The sequence below is a fragment of the Ornithorhynchus anatinus genome, chromosome 14 (genome assembly GCF_004115215.2).
Source record: "Ornithorhynchus anatinus isolate Pmale09 chromosome 14, mOrnAna1.pri.v4, whole genome shotgun sequence".
NCBI lineage: Eukaryota > Metazoa > Chordata > Mammalia > Monotremata > Ornithorhynchidae > Ornithorhynchus > Ornithorhynchus anatinus.
This window is the reverse complement of record NC_041741.1, coordinates 41,366,428-41,385,058: the sequence shown is the minus strand read 5'-3', so window position 1 is coordinate 41,385,058 and position 18,631 is coordinate 41,366,428. Positions and strand designations below refer to the sequence as shown.

The window sequence follows — 18,631 nt, the reverse complement described above, 5'->3', positions numbered from 1 at the left end:
AAAAAGTACATCTTATGACCTGATAAATATGATAAGGTGTGGCTTGGTTTTTCCCTTCGGCTGCCATATTCATCTCTACTGCTATCAAAGAGTCACAGAAATCATATTGCTGGAGAGTCCTAGAAAGGTTACATGGTCCAACCCCCTACCTCCAGGCAATAAATAATTGAACCGCCCAGGATAGAGCAGTTTGAAGTCTTTTTTTTTTTAATACAGAATTCTATAGGTAAGGATTCCACACCTTTTTAATCACCTGTTTCAGAGTTTTTAGCCTGATAGTCAATTTATGACTAAACAAAATCTCTTTTCCTTTTATGCAGCTCATTTATTCTTGGTTAAAAAAAAACCTCTATAGATATGAAAAGTAAGTAGTCAGCCTACTCACAAAACCATTCATGTAGTTAAAGAGAGTTCTTAAATCCAACCCTTAGATTTCCTTTCTCTGGGCTAATCGATCCCAATTCTTTTAACTTTTCTCCATAGGACTTAGTTTCCATCCCTTTACACATCTTCTCTGGATCCACTCCAATTCCTTGCTTTCTTTTTGAAAGAGTAATGATCAAAACTGGATTCAGTACCCTAATAAAGTTCTAATGAGTATGAAATAACTGAACCGGATTACTCCCAGCCCTTGTGTTTAAATCTCCTCACCCACCCCCACAACTAAATTATTTAAAATATATATATATATATAACAGCACTGCATTGCTGACACATTCAGATAATGGTCAGGTTATCAGCCTTTGGGTGGTAGTACTGCCAAAGGTTGGAGAGGATCCAGATTTCAACATCAAGGATGGGAAAAAATAGAATTTACACACACGTCACTTTTAAGCTTACAAAGTTCTCCCTGACCTTCAACCTGAGAAGCAGAGTGGTCTAGTGGAAAGAGCATGGGCCCGGAAGTCAGAGGACCAGGGTTCTAATCCTTAAGCAAGTCAGTTAAGTTCTCTGTGCCTCAGTTCCCTCAACTGTAACTTGGGACTTAAATAGCTGTTCTCCCTCCAGCATAGATCATTAGCTCCATGCAGGACAGGGACTGTGTCCAACATAATTTATTTGTTACTACCCCAACTTTCAGAACAGTATTTGACATATAGTAAGTGCTTAACAAGTACCATTGGAAAAAAAACCCTCTTTTTTTGGGCCAATGTGCCTGAACATATTGTACACATGCCTTTTTTTTCTTCATCTTACTTGGTTTAAGTCTTGGACTTAAGTAATAATAATAATGATGATGGCATTTGTTAAGCATTTACTATGTGCCAAGCACTGTTCTAAGCGCTGGGGTAGATACAAGGTAACCAGGTTGTCCCACGTGAGGCTCACAGTCTTACTCCCTATTTTACAAATGAGGTAACTGAGGCACAGAGAAGTGAAGTGGCTTGCCCAAAATCACACAGCTGAAAAGTGGCAGAGCTGGGATTAGAACCCACAACTTCCGACTCCAAGCCCGGGCTCTTGCCACTAAGCCACGCTACCTAAGTCCAGGGCTGGTGACCCTAAGCAAAGATTCTGTCTGAAGATAATCTCAAGAGCCACATTGACAACTGGGCAAAAAGTGCTGCTTCCAAGGATGTTCAGACTTCGAGGGAAGCTCACATTCTCTTCTGGGAGAGGAGGGGTCTGCTTGGGTGGCCTGATTTTCTGACTCCCTTACCCCATCTCGGATGACATGGTAGAGAATGTGTGCAGGGAGAGTGTCACAGTGCAATGAAAAGAAATTGGGACTGGGACTCATAGAAATCATTCTTATTTCAGAAGGCTTCACAAAGGAGGTGCCTTTTTCTTTTGAACCTAAAAATGAGCCACTTGAGATGGTAAGGCAATTAAGACAGAAGTTCTCATTCAAATCAAGTTTCATTGAAGCAAACTCTTTGGGTGAGGGGGAAGAGGGGATGGCACTCAGAGAATTCATTTAAATGTGAAAAACCTTTTCAGAGCTTTATTAGCTCAAACAGTTCTTTAAACACTTAAAGCACAGAGAGAGTGTTTGGGTACTGCTGCAGCGCTGATTAAGCAGTTGTGGCCTTTTCTCCTTTTCATCACTGATTACAGCAAAGCTTCATTTCTACTTGTACAGTGTTGTATTCTGCACTTTTCTCATCGTTTACCCAAATATTGTGACAGAAACCATTACTTCCAAAATCAGGCAGTTAGCTAAACTTCCTAATACAGGCATACCCCAGGATACAGCTGCAGAAAGAGTCTTCAAAAACATGGATGTATCCTAAACAGCTGTATTGTGGAGGACGTTTTTCCGTAGACTTTCAAAATTATTCCATAAGTTAGTATTCGTTCCAAAACCGGCAGAAAAATGTGAAAAGCCTTTACCCTGAACATCACTAAACTGTTTCTGAAGTACTTCCAAGTGTAACATTACAACAATCAGGAAGGACTGGTTTATGATTTTGAGCCTGTGAAGGAGGTAGCAGAAGCAGAAGCTTGCTATACTGACTGTAGTAGTGGGGTTTTTTTGTTTGTTCGTTTTGTTTTTATGGTATCTGTTAAACACTTGCTATGTGCCAGGCATTGTATTAAGCACTGGGGTAGGATACCAGCTAATCAAGTTGGGCACCGTCCATTTCCCACATGGGGCTCACAATATTAATCCCCATTTACTTTTGAGGTAACCAAGGCACAGAGAAGGAAAGTGACCTGATCAAGGTCACACAGCAGACAAGTGGTCGAGTTTTTAGACTTTAGTGAAAAATTTGTCCGATTTAGGTTGACTCACTGTCTTCTTCATAAAGAAACTTGTTGTAGGCCAAGTTTTTCCTGGAAAATCTCTGCACACCTTTGGGATTAAAAAGCCTTGCATCAGTTTTCAAGAGAGGAGTTGCACTTTTATATAAATGACTGAAGAAGACCCTGATAAAAAGAAGAGTTCACAATTTTGTCAGGTAATGGAACTGAGATTCTAGCCTTAGTGGTAGCTACGTGACAACCTTCTCCTCCTCCTTTGCCAAAGGGGAAGGGGGATTTTTCCGTTTCATCTGAAAGTAGCACAAAATTGGGGTGAGGTATAAGGGTGGAGATTTTAGATGGATCTAATCATATCCCTTTATCTGACGATGATTCTGTACTGCTTGCGGATAAAGCGGAGATCTGGCTTCTAGTTTGAATAGAGGGAGGGGCAAAGGGTCAGGGGCGGGGGGAGACAGACTGTTGCCGGGTTTGAGAAGGGTAGAGATGTGTGCTGAGCAGCGCTTCAAAGGAAGAAGATTCTTGAGGGAGTGTGTAGCATACTTTGAAGAGGGGAGAAACCAATCAATATTTGTTTTCTTTATTAATTATTGAGTGCCTGCTATCCTGCCTCTGCCACTTGTCTGCTGTGTGACTTTGGGGAAGCCACTTAATTTAGAGAAACAACATGGCCTAGTGGCAAGAGCACGGGCTTGGAAGTCAGAGGAAGTGAGTTCTAATCCCAGCTCCGCCATTTGTCTGCTGTGTGACCTTGGGCAAGTCACTTCTCTGTGCCTCAGTTACCTCATCTGTAAAATGGGGATTAACAACTGTGAGCCCCATGTGGGACAACCTGATCACCTTGTTTGTACTCCAATGCTTAAAACAGTACTTGGCACATAGTAAGCATTTACATACCATCATCACCATCATTATTCTCTATGCCTGTTATCTCACCTGTAAAATGGGGATTAAGACTGTGAACCCCATGTGGGACAACCTGATCACCATCTACCCCAGTGCTCAGAACAGTGCTCTGCACACCATAAATGCTCAATAAATACGATTGAGTGAATGAACAGTGCTTGGCACGTAGTAAGGGCTTAGCAAATACCATCATTATTATTATTATTATTATGTGCAGAATACTGTACTAAGCACTTGGGAAAGTACAGTACAAAAGAGTTAGCAGATACGTTTCCTGTCCACAAGGAGATTAAAGACCAGAGGCAAAGATACCAGTGAGGAGGTTGACACCAATAGTTTAGTCATGATATGGTCCATTCAATAGTATTTATTGAGTGCTTACTATGTGCAGAGCACTGTACTAAGCACTTGGAAAGTTACAATTCAGGGCTTGCACCAGAGTGGTAGCAGTTTGGAGTGGAGAGGAAAACTGGTGGGACTCAGCAGCAAATTAAACAAGAGAATTGAGAGACAGCAAGGAGTCCAAGATGACACATAGGTTGTAGGCTTCTGAGACAGGTAGGATGGTGAGGATATTGACTGAGATGGGGAAAGTTTGAAAGAGGAGAAGATTTAGGGGGGAAGATTTGTAGTTTGGTTTGAGAGGAAAGGATTAAGAAAAGAGGTAATGAGGAAAACTAGAAATTCCCCAGAGTTTCTGGGATTTTTAGATGCCCAATCCTCAGGGAGTTAGAAGTTAACAATCATGGCAGGGTAACTGACTGACTACAGCGAGAAAGCTGCCTCTGCTCCTTTAACACCTCACCATCTTCCTTGTCAACCAATCTCCCTTCTGGGTTATTTATCTCCTTTGATCTGTGACCTTTGGACTTTTGATAATCATCCCATCCCCACAGTACTTATATACACATATATTTAAATGATATTATAAATTACTTATTCATATTAATGTCTTTCTTCCCCGCTAGACTGTAAGCTTGTTATGGGCAGAGAACACATCTGCTAATTCTCTTTTACTCTCCCGAGTTTTTAGTTCAGAGTACTCTGCACATAGTAAGCACTCAATAAATACCATATGTAGTATTTAAGTACTATGTACCAGGCACTGTATTAAGTTCTGGGACAAATGCAAGATAATCAGATGGGACAGGGACTGTGTCCAACCTGATTATCTTGCATCTGGGGCTCCTTGTCCCATCTGGGGCTCACTGTCTTAATCCCCGTTTTACAGATGAGGTAACTGAAGCACAGAGAAGTGAAGTGACTTGCCCAAGGTCACACAGCAGACTCGTGGCAGAGTTGAGATTCTGACTCCCAGGCCCTTGCTCTATCTACTAGACCACACTGCTTCTCCACTATATATTTACATAGAAGTAAATAAATTTATTGAGCACTTATTCCATGCAGAGCACTGTACTAAGCACTTGGGAAAATAGAGTACAACAGAGTTGGGAGTTTCCATCCCTGCCCACAAGGAACTTACTGTCTACCGGTGGAGACAGAAATTAAAATAGATTACATATAGGGGAAATAGTAGAGTATAAATGTTTACAGAAGTACTGTAGAGTGAGCATTAAAGTTTTTAAGAGGTACATAGCCAAGTACATAGTTGATGCTGAGAGGAGGAAAGGTAGGGGAAATAAAGGGTTTAGTCTGGGAAGGGAGATTGGAGATGTGATTTTAGGAGCGCTTTGAAGGGATAAAGGGTGGAGACTGTCAGATATGAATGGGGAGGGAGTTTCAGGCCCAAGGGAGGATGTGGGCAAGTGGTTGGTAGTGGGATATACGAGAGATGAGGTTAGACCAAGCAGGCTCCTACTCTGCTCATTCCTGAGGCCGGTCTGGTAGGGTCCTGATATGTGAGGATTTCTGAGAAAATTCTTTACACAAAAACCTCCATACACATTAAAAAAAAAAAACAACTTGGAAAAATAGATTCAGCATCTTCACATTTTAATTCCCCTGTTCTATCTTTCCCCAATTTTTCAATCCCCTTGATAATTGTCTTATTTGCTCACATGTAATTGTTTGGAGAGCATGTTTTAGAATACTATCCTTTCAGTTATTTTCTTTGCTAGGCAACCTGGAAGCACTCAGTTCTCCCAAATGCATTCTAGGTACCCAGACAACTGAAGTGATCTACCATGGATATTCAGGATGCAGGTAAATGGCCCCTAAAAGCATAATGACACCAACCACTACAACTCCGGAGGACTTTTTTTCTTTAGTTTATTTCATGTTAAGCTCAGCCTCTTATCTAAACAAACCTAGAACATCACCACAAAAAAATTTGCCAGTGGTATTAAACTTTCAAATCCTCTTTGCGCTGAGCTGGGGCGCGGTCCCAAAAATAAATAAATAGCTCCTTTCAGGGTCTATCACATGGGAGAGTGGTTGCATATCATCAGCAATCAGGGGTATGGAGTGCTTAGTTTATGCAGAGCACTGTACTAAGCCCTTGAGAGAGTACAATGCAGTTGGTAGACACAGTCCCAGACTTCAAGGAGCTTATGGTCTAATGGCGGGGATGGACATTCAAATAAATTACAGGTAAGGCAATTTACTTAAGTTTTCTGAGCTTCAGTTTCCTCTTCTGCAAAATGGGGATTCTATACCTGTTCTCTTTCCTACTTAATGGGAAAATAAGCTGGAGAAGATGAGAGATTAGTCAGGGGAAGGATATCCTGTCAGCCACCGCTCCAGCTCAGGAAAGGAGAAGAAACTCTTGCAGCATATATACTTTGTCAACTCTTGGAATTTTGGGAAGGCTCTGATTTGGACTTTTGTGACTTTTGAACTGAGCCAATGAGGAACCTAATGCCCTTGCAGCTCTTGAATTTACCATCACCCTTGTCTTCCTCTCTCTCTTTTTTATGCTACTTAAGAGCTTACTACGTGCCAGGCACTGTACTGAGCACTGGCATAGATACAAGCTAATCAGGTTGGACACAGTCCATGTCCTACATGGGGCTCACAGTCTTAATCCCCATTTTACAGATGCAGTAACTGAGGCACAGAGAAGCAGAGTGACTTCCCCAAGGTCAAACTGCAGACAAATGGAAGAGCCAGGATTAAAACCCAGGTCCTTCTGACTCCCAGGCCCATGCTCTGTCCAATAGGCCACAGTGCTTTAATATTGTATATTGTTTTTGCTTTTTCACTGTTTCTTCTTTCTTTATGTGTCCACAGCCAATCTCCCCTTTCCTCAATAGATTGTGGTCCCCTGGTGGGCTGGGGTCCGTGGCTTCCTCTCATCTGTACATTTTTCCGCAGCACTTTATAAACTACTAAATCAGACAACGCTATAGACCGTGAAAAAAATGTAGAATGACATACAGATAACTGAATAACAAACAATGAGGTATGAAGTTCATTACTTTTAAAACTTATGCCCCTTTCAATTAAGGCGTTCCAATGAAGTTTTAATTTGTTTCATATGGACCTATCCCAAGAAAGCTTGGTCTCACTCACTGCTCAAAAAATCCCCCAAAAAACAAATAGTTTGTTCAAGCTACCTGTTGTTGGGACTATCCAAAGTCATCTCATCCCAGGTACTTCAGAAACTCCTCTCTCTAGTCTCCCTGAAAGGAAAAAATCAAAGCCCAGTGAAATTAATTATAAAACCCACAGTATCACATAAACTGTTTCCCAAGCTTCTGTATCATTAAAAAGCCAGACATACTTACTAGCAACCAAAATGATTTACTTAGCATACCACAACCCATGCATAATTAATGATAATGACTTACAGTTCTCTCCAGGAGGATCCCAAAGTACTTTAAAACTTGATTTGCAAAGCATAACATGAAGAATGTTTTATCTAATTGAAATTGCAGGGGGAGTTTAAAATAGGCAACATGTAAATTACCCAAATTAGAATATATCTAGGATACTTAGGCTAAAATCCCTAACAAAGAAAAATCCATTTTACAGGTGATACCCAGAGCACAAGAAAGCCATTGGGCAGGGACTGTCTCTATCTGTTGCCAAATTGTACTTTCCAAGCACTTAGTACACTGCTCTGCACATAGTAAGCGCTCAATAAATACTACTGAATGAATGAAAGGACATTAGTAATAATAATAAAAATATTGTTAAGCACATATGTGCCAAGCACTATACTAAGCACTGGGGTAGATACAAGATAATCACATTGGACCCAATCTCTGACCCACATGGGATTCATTGTTTAAGTAGGAGGGATTTAATCCCCATTTTACAGATGAGGAAACTAAGGCACAGAGAAATTAAACGATTTGCCCCAAGTCACACAGCAGACAAGTGAGAAGCAGCATGATCTAGTAGAATGTATACAAGTCTGGGAATCAGAGGACCTGAGGTCTAATCCCAGCTCTGCCACTTGTCTGCTGTGTGAATTTGGACAAATCACTCAACTTCTCTGTGCATCAGTTACCTCACTGGTAAAATAAAGGTTCAGTACCTGTTGACCCTCATAGACTGTGAGCCCCTTATGGGGCAAGAATCATTTCCAATCTACATATGCTGTACCTACCCCAGTGCTTAGTACAGTGCCTGACATAGTAAGTGCTTAACAAGTACCATTTTTTTTTTTTAAAAAACGAAGCAAGATTAGAACTCAGGTCCTCTGACCCCCAGGCCCATGGTCTGTCCACTAGGCCATGGTGCTTCCCAAGACATTGATTTTAAGAAATTAAGACAACAACTTAATTTCTAGCATCAAGTATCACTGCCTATATCGCAAAGAACCAGGACCACCACCGATTCAGGAAGAGACAAATGAAATATGCTTTTTTCATTCCTGTTCCCAACTCCGTTCACCTCATCCTTCAATACACCGAGTTCGTAGACCAGCTAGGCCCTTGTAGCTTGTCTACAAGTACACGGCTAGTGGGGATGGATCAGTAGGAACCATTATGAAAGGCTGGCTGTTATTTTGGCTAAAAACTGAACATCGGCTACCAATGTGGCAGATAACTGAAGAAGTGAATTCTGCAGTTAAATATTCTCTAGGGAGCTGGAGCAATAGCTGATGCTCTTGTTCCATGTAGGCTGAGTCCCCTTTTTATGGAAATGACTCTCAAATTTTCTACTTCCTTAAGTTGCTTAAGCAGCATGCTCTAATGGAAAGAGCAGGGACCTCAAAGTCACAGGATGTGGGCTCCAATTCCAGTTTTGCCACTTGTCAACTGTGGGATCTTGGACAAGTCACTCAGCTTCTGGGCACAAGTTTCTTCCTCTGTAAAATGGACTTTTTATAGATGATGTAATGGATATTTTATAGAAGCAGCATGGCACAGTGGATAGAGCAGGAGCCTGGGGTTCAGAAGGCCATGGGTTCTAATCCCAGCTCCACCACTTGTCAGCTGTGTGATCTTAGGTGAGTCATGTCTCTGGGCCTCAGTTATCTCATCTGTCAAATGGGGATTGAGACTGTGAGCCCCAAGGAGGACAGGGACTGTGTCCAACCTGAATTGCTTTTATCCACCCCAGCATTTAATACAGTGCCTCGCACATAGTAGCACTTAACAAATACCATAGTTATTATTTAAATCCTACTCTCTTCTACTTAGACTGTGAGCTCCCATCTGGGACAAGGAAATGCGTCCAACAGAGTTACCTTGCCTCTACCCCAGTTCTTAAAATGGTGAGTGCTTGGTAAATAATAAGCTATATACAAGTACCATAATTATTAGTAGTAGTAACAGCAACACAAGGATGCTTTCACTCCAGAGGTGCAGTATGCTTGGAAACCAATTGATCTTCCTAACACATGCCCTTATCTGAAGTAAATTGTACTTCTTTTGATGAGCAGGCCATATCTTGCACTGCTGGAATCAAATTATGAGGCCCTGTGGATAATGTTATGGTTTCAATAAAGTATAATATGAAGAAATCCATTTTCTACTACTAATAAGCTAAGTCATTTTGCTTATCAAGTTCCACTGTGACCTCTAGTGGGTTGTGATAGATAATTTAAATGAACCCAACCACTTTTGGGCATTAGCTTTTAGGTTAGATCTGCAATCCAGGCATAGAAAACATCCGTGGGTTTTTGTGTTTTAGTTTGGGTTAGTGTAAAGTTGCATATACCAATCATAATGACTAATGATATTTGTCAATAACAATACTGCATTTTGTTTTTGTTTGGGTCAGTGTAAAGTTGTGTACCCAAGACATAATGACTGCTGATATATGTCAATATCACTACTGCATTAGCTGGCAGACTACACTGCACTTTGGGTCAGGTTTACATTCCTTTCAACCCATCTGTTGAAACCTGTAGAAACTACCAACTCCCCAGGGCAATCAGTTGGCTGCATCAGATCACTGGCTTGGGTCACTCATTGAGTGATTGAGAACCAGCTCCAGACAATGGGGTCCCTATATTTTGCTGGAACTTGGGAAGAAGAGGTTTTCTGGAGCCAATTCAGCTCTTTCGGGGTGTTCTTGAAATGAAGGAAGATGGGTCTAACACAAGTAGAAGGTTTGCCCAGTGGCCAATTTGCTCTCATCTGCCAGGGATGTAGCCCCTCAAAACAGTTGTATGCTATTTCAGCAGGTCATGATGCTCCCGTTGAAAGGCAGTGGAATTTGAATACCCGTGTTGGAAGGCCGTTTCTGGCAATTAAATGACGCTCCCATCATCAAAGGCTGCATCTTGGTCTTTTAAAGCAAGAAGAGGCTTCTTGAAGCAGACACCTGGATTTAGGTCAGGTCTGAGGCTCCATAATACTACTTGCATAAAACTAAAGAACTTAACATAAACATAATGGGCTTCATAGATGGGAAGATAAGACCTCCAAGTGCGATTCTAATTTTCGTTAGGTGGATGACTTGGATATTTTGAATTTAAAGACTATTGAACTTGGGCTCATTCAAAACTTTTATTGAACTATACTATTAGATGAAGAGAAAACTGGGGATTCGGTGCCGAGAAATGACCTCTTTGGTCAAGAGAAAGTCGGCTGTGGCTATCAGTAATGCTACAGGGTTATCAAGGTCACACTTCTAAAAGATTAGGTTCATAAACAAAGTTCTAACCAGGCAGAACCTTCTAGCTGCACTGATGTGTATTGAGTTTAATTGGTAATCAAAACAGTCAATGGTATTTTAGTGCTTACTGTTCCGGTAAGCACATTAAGCACAACCATGTGCCAAAGCCATGATTCCTGCTGTGGATGTAGTGGATCCTACAGCCTAATTTGGTGAGACAGACAGAAGTCAATCATACAGTCATAGCTGGAGCAAGAACAGGCTTGTGGCTAGTACCAAGAAGCAGCAAGTAACGAGAAGCAGCGTGGCTCAGTGGAAAGAGCACGGGCTTTGGAGTCAGAGGTCATGAGTTCGAATCCCGGCTCTGCCACTTGTCAGCTGTGTGACTGTGGGCAAGTCACTTAACTTCTCTGTGCCTCAGTTACCTCAGCTGGAAAATGGGGATTAGGACTGTGAGCCCCACGTGGGACAACCTGATTGCCCTGTGTCTACCCCAGTGCTTAGAACAGTGCTCTGCACATAGTAAGCGCTTAACATTATTAACAACAGTATACTGGGATAAAATGACCCAGTGAAGAATTGAATATGTGAATATGTTAATGCTGAAGGTGACTGGCAAGAGCACAGACTTGGGAGTCAGAGGACGTGAGTTCTAAAACCGGCTCCACCACTTGTCTGCTGAGTGATCTTGGGCAAGTCACTTAACTTCTCTGTGCCTCAATTATCTCATCTGTAAAATGGGGATTAAGACTATGAGCCCCACGAGGGACAAGGACCGTGTCCAACCCGATTACTTTGTATCTACCCCAGTGCTTAAAACCAGTGCTTGGCACGTAGTAAGAGCTTAACAAATAGTATTTATTATTTTCCCAACCTTGTATACCTTTCTCTTTCCTCTTGACAGCTGTGAAAGTAGAGGATATTAGATGGCTGGGTTACAGCCAAAAAGGTGAGCTTTAAAATCCTCCACAGATCTGGTTAAAAGCTGGCAAGAGAATTGCAGGGAAGGAAAGGAAAAAGGAGTCTGTGACCCAGGATATAGAGGGGCTAATTTGCCTACATTTCCCACAGGGCACTGGAGCATTCTGGAAGGGGATTACCTTGCCTGACATAACTGGAGTTTGGTTTTTCTAAGGACTCTTCCAGGAAGAAGCCTGGGACCATGCCAAAAGAAGATTACCATAATGATAATGCTTGGGGTTAACAAATAGTTAAGAAATTAACAAATAATTCTGTGCTTACTATGTGCCAGACACTGTACTAAGTGCTGGGGTGTATTCAAGCAAATCAGGTTGGACACAGTTCCTGTCCTACAAGGGCTCACAATCTTAATCCTATTTAACAGATAACCAAGGCACATAGAAGTGAAGTGACTTGACCGAGGTTTCACAGCAGACAAGTGGCAGAGTCAGGATTAGAACCCAGGTTATTCTGACTTTCAGGCTTGTGCTCTATCCTCTGAACCATACTGCTTCTCTTCCATGAGATTGTTTCCCTCTACTTAACCAAGAACTGTGGCAAAATTGTCCAAGGACTATATTGGGCTTAAGGTCTAATTTTTGAGATGCTACATTCACCTTCTTTCACAAACCAAAGCTTTAAGAGTAGGCACACATTTACTTGTCTGGCCTTAACCAGGTGACATGTGAAGAAGTCTCTTCATCCCTTAATCAATCCTGAGGGGTGCCGGGTAAATCTCCACCTGTGTTTAACTTTCATCTGATTCCTTCTGTTTGTTTTCTTTCCAATTTTGGTATTGATTTAAACATCGAATTCAGCCATTTTTCTATCTGGGAACTTAGTTCAGCCATAGTTACCAGGACTTTTGCAGAGTTAGCTAATGGATCTTGGCCAGAAGCTGCTACAATATCACTTTTCCTTTGGGATGTGCTGAATGTAAGAGGGTTTATATTGTTCATTTTAATCCTTGTTCATTGAAAATTTGCAAGGTGACCCCGGTCTCATAAAGCAACAACTTCTGAATCTAACAAAGGACAGGGAGAAAATGTGGAGTTAAAGTCCACTAGCATTCTGGTGGGTCCTTTTTTTATGGTATCCGTTAAGCGCTTACTATGTGCCAGGCATAGTACTAAGCACTGGGGTGAGTACAAGCTAGTCAGCTTGATCACAGTGCATGTCCTACTTGGAGCACAGTCTTAATCCCCATTTTACAGATGAGGTAACTGAAGCACATAGAAGTGAAGTGACTTGCCCAAGGTCACTCAGCAGACAAGAAGTTGTCCATACAACTTAGGTTGTCCTCCTACTTAGACTGTGAGTCCCAAGCACTTAGTACAGTGCTCTGCACACAGTCAGCACTCAATAAATGTGATTTAATTAATGTGGGACTGGAACTGTGGCCAACATAATTAAATTGCACCTACCCCAGAGCTTAGAACAGTGTTTAACACATAGTAAGTGCTTAACAAATACCATAAGAAAAAAAGCACAAATTACTGTGAGACCTAAACTGAGGGAGAATCGAGCATGCTCAAGTCCAAATACAGAGGTCCAAGAATATTAACTGGGGAAAAGCAGCTGGGAGACACTATGCCCAGTATGCTGACCAAATTTAGCTGACCAGTTTATACATTTGCATCTTTTTAAAAATGTTGCTTAGAGCTGCCTTCAAAAATCCAAGACTGTCCAAGCTATTTTAGAACTTTGGTCATCCTAGGCAGAGTGAATTAATTCTTTGATGTCTAGAGTTAAAGAGAAGGGGCTGGGGGTGAGAGGCAGGGGAAGAAAGAAGGAAAAGAACCAAGAGTCTATTTTCCAGATGTATCATGATCTGATCGTACATCTACTGATGGAATCAGTAGATGTAAATATACAAGAGTGAAAAGTAAGAAGAAAAATCTAATTAAATGTATGTTAAAGAGTAAGTAAATCTATTACAAGTAAACATAGAAATTTACTAATGCTGTAATGGCTGGTGGGATATTAGGACCAGAAAGGTGGCAGGGGGGCTTTATTCATTCATTCAGTCATACTTATTGAATGCTTACTGTGTGCTGAGCACTGTACTAAGCACTTGTGAGAGTACAGTATAATAGACACATTCTCTGCCTATAAACTGTTCTAAATTCTGGGGTAGATACAAGTGAATTAAGTTGGACACAGTCCTTGTCCCATATGGGGATCACAGTCTAATTTGAAGGGAGAATGGGAAAACTGAGGTACAGAGAAGTTTAGTGACTTGGCCAAGGTCCCATATAGTAAGCATTTGGCAGAGCCAGGATTAGAACTAAGGTCCTTTGACTCCCAGGATTGTGCTCTTTCCACTGGGCCATGCTGCTTCTCAGTTACCTCATCTGTAAAATGGGAATTAAAACTGTGAGCCCCATGTGGGGCATGGACTGTGTTTAACCTGAGTAGCTTGTTTCTAATTTGTCACCAATTCCTACTTTCACAGCATTGTTAAAATCTGCCCTTTCCTCTCCATCCCAACTGCTACCGTTCTGATCCAAGCACTTTTCCTATCCCGCCTTGACTATCCCGCATCTGCCTCCTCGCTGACCTTCCGGCCTCCTGTCTCTCCCCACTACCATCCATACTTCACTTTGCTACACGAGTCATTCATCCCCACTCCTCAAGAACCTCCAGTGGCTGCCTATCCACCTCCACATCAAACAGAAACTCCATCCAATAGGTTTTAAAGCGTTCAATCAACTTGCCCCATCCTACCCCACTTGACTAATCTCCTTGTACAGCCCAGCCTGCACACTTCACTCCTGTAGTGCCAGCTTACTCACTGTGCCCCGATTTCATCTATACGGCGTCGACCCCTTTCCCGTGACCTCCCGCTAGCCTGGAACTCCCTCCCTCTCTGTATATTACAGATCATCACACTCTCCACCTTCAAAGCATTATTAAAGTCACATCTTCTCCAAGAAGCTTTACCCGATAAAGCCCTCTTGTCCCCAGCTCATTCTCCCTTCTGCATCGTCTACTCACTTGGATCTGTGTCCTTTAGGCATTTGATATTTGCCCCACCCCCAACCCCACAGCACTTATGTACATATCTTTAAATTATCCGTTATAAATTACCTGTTCATATTAATGTCCGTCTCCCCCTCTAGACTGTAAACTGGTTATGGGCAGGGAACATATCTGCTAATTCTTTCGTATCGTATTCTCCTCCCAAGTGCTTAGTACAGTGTAAGTGCTCAATAAATGCAATTGATTGACTGATCAATCTACCCCAGCACTTAATACAGCGCCTGGCACATAGTAAATGCTTAAGAAATACCATTTTAAAAATGTGCAATGCCAAAGAAGGGCCACAGATTAGCAGTTCACTGCTTCCCAGACATGTCATTTGACCATAGCACCGGGAACAGAAGGATAACAATTTTCACCTGGGGCTCAGCATACTTTGCCTTCAAATCAGTTTTCAGGTGATTGACAAGGACAGTCAGCAGCTCCTACCCTGCCCATCTGAATGCCATTACAGATGCAGAGAAAGTCAGTTCACCAAAGCACTCTCCGAAGGGTAGCTTGAGGCAAAGGCAAAGTTAGTACTGGCCTAGGGGCACTTCAGGTCTGGCAGAGTTGCAAGGCAAAATGTTCTTAACTGCTGGATTCAGCCTTGTCAAGGATAGAGTTGCTAATACTGAATTATTATTACACAGAATGCTTTAATGTTCTATTATGTTTAGGTATAATGGCTGTGGCTACAAATCACAAGACAAATATATATGTACACATATATTTGCATATATATATATATATATATGTGTGTGTGTACATATATATGTGTGATTTATGTATATATGGGAGCAGCATGGCATAGTATGGGAAGCAGCATGGCATAGTGGATGGAACCAGCAGAACCTGAGTTCTAATCCTGGCTCTGCCACTTGCCTGTTGTGTGACCTTGGGCAAGTCACTTCTCTTCCTTTGTGCCTCAGTTACCTCATCTGTAAAATGGGGATTAATTCTGTGAACCCCAAGCAGGGCAGAGACCTGGTCCAACCCGAATTGCTCCTCTCCACCCCAGTGCTTAGTACAGTGCCTGGCACATATTAAGTGCTTTACAAATTCCATTATTATTTGGCTTCTCTTCTGTCCCTGAGTTGACCCGATTTCTGAGGTCATTTTCATTTCCTTTTCAGACCCACGGGCTTCTTAGCCGTGCTACTTCTAGTTGGGAACTCAGAGTATCACTTAAAAATCCTCTCCTCAGGCAACTTCATGCTCAGTCCTGACATTCGGCACTTGGCTTCCCACTTCAGCTAAGACATTTTTTTTAATTTTCCCAGGCATATCCCCAAAGGGACACCTGCTTCTAACTCACCTGGAGGAACACCTGCAAGAGTTTAACCCAGATTAGGCAAGGCAGCCTGGCTCTGCAAGACAAGCAGTGAATTACAAACCCAGATTGCAAACTCTTGATTTCAGCTCAGTCCTCTTGCCTTCCTGATGACCTTGAGCAAGTTGCTTCACCTCTCTGGTCCTTAATAATAATTGTGGTATTTGATAAGTGCTTATGATGAGTCAAGCACCGAGAGGTAGCCTGACTTAGAGGAAAGAGCTCAGGCTTGGAGTCAGAGGTCATGGGTTCTAATCCCTGCTCCATTTGTCAGCTGTGTAACTTGGGGCAAGTCACAACTTCTCAGTGCTTCAGTTACCTCATCTGTAAAATGGGGATTAAGACTGTAAGCCCCACGTGGGACAGCCTGATAACCTTGTATCTATCCCAGCACTAGAACAGTGCTTGGCACATAGTAAGGACTTAACAAATACCATTATTATTATTACTAAGCACTGGGGTAAATACCGGATAATCAGGTTTGATCCAATCTCTGTCCCACATGGGGCTCACAGCTTAAGAGGGGGAAATAGCTCTCCTTTCAGGGTTATTTTCTGTGAGGAATGACTAATAGAAAAGGGAGCGGTATTTTGCAGTGTCCCATGGAACCACAGACAGTTTTGTAAATGCTCAACAATAATGACGTTTAGCACACTGGGGATTTGAGATACCATTTCATATGAACCTGTGGGCTTCCTTTGATCTGTGTCTTTACTCAGGGCTTAGGAAGTCAATATTTATTAAAGGAAATGAACAATTACCACAGTGTGCAGGGTTTAATGTCACCGAGTCCTTAAGCAAAAGTTATTGAACAAGTATAGATTGTAAAGTTGAAAGAACTATAACGTTCAAATTATTCAGGCTCATTTCCGAACAATTAGGACTGCACACTTTCTGGGAAGTGACTAATTATATTTAACGTCTAAGCATAAAAGAGGTTCTTTGTCATTAAAACAAACCCAAAGTCCTGGTTGTTTAGACTTCACTTCAGCAGTTCACCCTGGGACCAATAGCTTGGGGACATGGGGAAACTTTGTTGGCTTCTAAATTATTGAGACTTCTTAATGCCCCAATTGCACTAATGCATTTTCCCTCAGAATGGAAAGAAATGTGACTAATGTTAATTTATGGTAGGACTTTGTCATTTACCGGTCTTCTGAAATTTCAGCAGCCAGCTGCACACTCCCTGACTCTTGACAAGGACATTTGAATGAGAGAATCAGAACTCCAGCTATGATTTGGCTAGGAAAAGCCATCAAGAATAAACTGTTCAGCCTCCTCTCCCATATTTATAGGTGTCTTGTGATCTTTTTCTTCTTAATATAGATTGGGGAATGTTTCTGAAAAATCAAATCAAAGAAGCCAATTGCCTCAATTTAAATAGAAGTTTTGATCTCTCCTTTCAGAGTGTAATCTTAAACTTTACCCCATATGCCTTTAAACTTTTTGATTTGGGATCAAAGGGTTAAAAATTAAAATATGCAGTTGTCCTTCTGGTATGATGAGGACACAATTGATAGTGAAATTTTGATCTATATGCATGCATTTGGCTGGTAAGAGCAGTGCATCACTGCTCCTCCATATGGAAAGGATTGCCAGTGTGGTCTAGTGGAAAGAGTACAGGCCTCAAAGCCAGAGGACCTGGGTTGTAATCTGGACTCCACCATGTGCCTTCTGTGTGACCTTGGGCAAGTCACTTCACTTCTCAGTGCCTCAGTCACCTCATCTGTAAAATGGGGATTCAATCCTTTTTCTCCCTCCTACTTAGATTTTGAGCCCTCTGTGGAACAGTGACAGGAACTGTGACCGATCTGTTTATCATGTATCTTCCCCAGTGCTTAGTACGCAATAGACATGTAACAAATACCACAGTTATCATTGTGTACATGTACCGATTGCCACTTGCTACACAGTTACATGTATTATTAACAATGCCTGGTACCATTTTCATTCCACACCCTTGGTGTCACAATATTTCCAAGGCCTCTGCTCTAAGCCAGACACCCCACTTCTAACCTGTAGACTGTGAGCTCCTGGTGGACAGGGAATGTGTCTACCAACTCTATTGTATTGCTCTTCCAAATACTTAGTACAAGGTTCTGCCCTCTCTAAGTACTTAATACCACTGTGATTCTGTACCATAACTTGATGTCTGTTGCCAAACTGTACTTTCCACACACTTCGGACAGTGCTCTGGACACAGTAAGTGCTCAATAAATACGACTGAATGAATGAATGAAAAGTATCTGCTGCTATCTCCATGGCTACTTCCCCATATTTGAAGTTATGCTCCATTTTATCTGTAAATCCTGTCTGCTCTGCTTACAATGACCCTATTTCAGCTCATCATAAAGCAACTCTGTGGGTACCCCGTTATCATCTAATCTCTGTTGTACCCAGCAAAGGTGTGCTGCAAAAACCATGCTCTGAGGCTGGTGGACTGACTTCAAGTCCTCAGATTTAGTGATCCTGACTTACCCCGTCACTTTGAGTGTGACCCAAAGGTAGAGAAGCAGCAGGGCCTAGTGGATAGAGTACAGGCCTGGAAGTCAGAAGGCCCTGGGTTCTAATCCATCCTCCACCACTTGTCTGCTGTGTGATCTTGGGCAAGTCACAACTTCCTGTGCCTCAATTATCTCATCTTTAAAATGGGAATTGAGACTAAAGCTCTGTGGGACATGGACCATGTCCAACCTGATTATCTGTTATCTAAACCAGTGATTAGTATAG

At 42.0% G+C, this 18,631-nt stretch overlaps 1 protein-coding gene across 2 annotated transcripts in view; it reads right to left on the bottom strand.

The window, feature by feature from the left end:
• Nucleotides 1-18,631, bottom strand: part of BTBD11 (BTB domain containing 11) — a 267,602-nt gene that overhangs the window by 211,401 nt on the left and 37,570 nt on the right. For both annotated transcript variants that reach the window (XM_039914090.1, XM_029078674.1), the window contains exon 2: nt 7,128-7,193. The gene's annotated coding sequence lies outside the window, so the exon portion shown is untranslated. The remainder of the gene's footprint in view (nt 1-7,127; nt 7,194-18,631) is intronic.